This window comes from Pteropus vampyrus, unplaced genomic scaffold, assembly GCF_000151845.1.
Source record: "Pteropus vampyrus isolate Shadow unplaced genomic scaffold, Pvam_2.0 Scaffold567, whole genome shotgun sequence".
NCBI lineage: Eukaryota > Metazoa > Chordata > Mammalia > Chiroptera > Pteropodidae > Pteropus > Pteropus vampyrus.
The window spans coordinates 229,457-231,528 of record NW_011889348.1 but is presented as its reverse complement, the minus strand read 5'-3'; the positions used below and the strand labels follow the sequence as shown (position 1 = coordinate 231,528).

General features: G+C 58.3%; 1 long non-coding RNA gene across 3 annotated transcripts in view; it reads right to left on the bottom strand.

The window, feature by feature from the left end:
• Positions 1–1,818, bottom strand: part of LOC105308332 — a 5,724-nt gene extending 3,906 nt beyond the window's left edge. For 2 of the 3 annotated variants that reach the window (XR_897288.2, XR_002777995.1), the window contains exons 1-3: positions 1,157–1,818; positions 942–1,045; positions 132–219 (exon numbers count right to left, since the gene is read on the bottom strand). This is a non-coding gene — a long non-coding RNA (uncharacterized LOC105308332). The remainder of the gene's footprint in view (positions 1–131; positions 220–941; positions 1,046–1,156) is intronic. The other variant, XR_002777994.1, reaches the window with a different exon arrangement.
• Between the last annotated feature and the right edge of the window lie 254 nt (positions 1,819–2,072).

The following is a 2,072-nucleotide window of genomic DNA, read 5'->3' as shown; positions in this document are numbered from 1 at the left end:
CCCCCCCACACACACACACACAGACACTCTGTCAAGTACACAAGTTTAAATAATGACTCACGCGTCCCCAAGCCTGGTCACTACCAGGAAGCCTGACAGCCTGTCATCACCGGCTCCTGCAGGGCCCCTACCTGTCTGCCGTTCTTCCTCGTAAGGAAAGGTCAGCTTCCTCCGCTAGGCCTCTGGGTGGTGGCTGAGGTAGCCGGAGGGGCGGTGGCTCTGCTCCAACAGAAAGCAGGTAGAAGTGACAGTCTGCCCAGCCCCCCGCAACAGGGTCAGGCTGCTCCCTTCCAGCCAGGCTCCCAGGGCAAGGTCCGCTGGTCATGTGGCCACCTGGGCCAGGGACAGGGCGGGAGGCTGGACCATGGAGCAGGCGCAGCAGGAGCACCTGGGCGGCCAGCCGGAAGTCAGACTCTGGTCAGGTGTTTGCGGTTACCCAGCGCCGGCCGAGTCCCCCAGCCCTGGTAGGGCCCCATTTCAGCACACATCTCCCTGCTCTTCCTCGGACCTGCGCGGCTCTTGCCGCGGTTGAAACTAGCAGCCCAGAAGAGAAGGAAGGATTTCGGTCAAGTGAACTCATTCCTCCTTTGGGGCCCTCCCTGCCCCTGGCACCAGAGGCTACCCAGGTAGGCTGGTCCGGGGCCAGACGACCGGATCCTGGCTGGGTGCCACCTGGGGGCAGGGCACTGCATGTCTCTAATACCCTCCGCTCTCCTGTCACCCTCCAACCTGACTCTGCACCCCTGTGGCCCCATCACAGCATCCTGCCTACCCCAGTGCCCAAGCGAATGCACACGGGGGGCCGTGCACTGCCCAGGCGATGCGGAAGCTACCCCGGGGCCTCAGGCTCAGGCAAACCCCACCGCTGGGCCCGGGGCTCCAGACCTCCTTTGCCTCTGCTCTGCGGTTTGGCCTCGCCACACCGAGAGCCACTCGCTCACGTTTAAGTCAGAAGGCGCCTTCCCGTGCAGCGTGCGAAGTCAGGCTCGGCACCTGGTGGGGAGGATGGAGACCAAGCACACAGACGTTCTGACCATGACCCCACCTGGACGAGGTCACATGCACGTCAGAACCGTCACGCCTGCATGGGAACAAGGCAAAAAATGAACCCCCTCCCCCACCAAAAAATAAAACGGAATGCGAGCAATTTACTTACAGGACCAGAATTAGTGTTATTTTTATACGGCTATACCAACTTTTGACTTTCTCTCCTGGTAAGTTATCAGCTTTCCTGTATTAGCATTAATAGGGAGAATTTCCACCACGGCACGTAATCAGGCCACGCATACAGACAGGACACTCATATGCATATTCCCCCTTCAAAAGAAATGCACAATTACAGAACTTTGGAGCCGGGAGGGCCCCTGGGGAGTGTCTGGTCTGAGCACCCACCCAGAGTCTGAAAACTCTCGGCAACACCCCGTCCAACTGATTCTTCAGTCTCTGCTCAAATACAGACAGAGTCAGGAGCGTCTGCCCCTGAGGCAGCCGTGCACACGGATTCTGTCCAGGCACATCGGCCTTTTGCAACTGTCCACCTGTCACCCTCCCAGGGTCATTTGGCCGCGGGCTGACCCACGGTTGTATAAGCATTTCTGAGATTTTTGAAGAAGCTGTCGGGGCTCTGTGCCAGACACAACGTGCAGACCCATGGCCCCCACTCCTTGTAATGACACCCCATGTGGCTCAGAGTGTGAACACTTTCCAGTAGACGTGCCTGATGACCCCGCCCTGCGGTTCGTGGGTAAGAGGGGGCTCCCCTTCCTCTTTGCGGAGTTGTAGTTAAGCCCCAAACTCTTAGTGTGATAGGTATCTGAGGTCTAGATCTTCTGGAATGTTATCTCCCAGGGACTTTGTAATAAGCAGGTACAGTCACTTGCTGTGCCTGAAACCTTCGCCCTCGCTTATCTCAATGGAAAATTCCACCGGGGTTTCTGAACAGCAAGTTGAATTCCTCAGCTCAAAAGTCAGTTTCGTGCTTGGCTGCCCGCCAGGCTGGGGAGGGCCGAGCAGAGCAAAGTCCTGCCACTGGACTCCCAGGGCCAGCAAGGGCAGGACAGGTGCCCACGCGG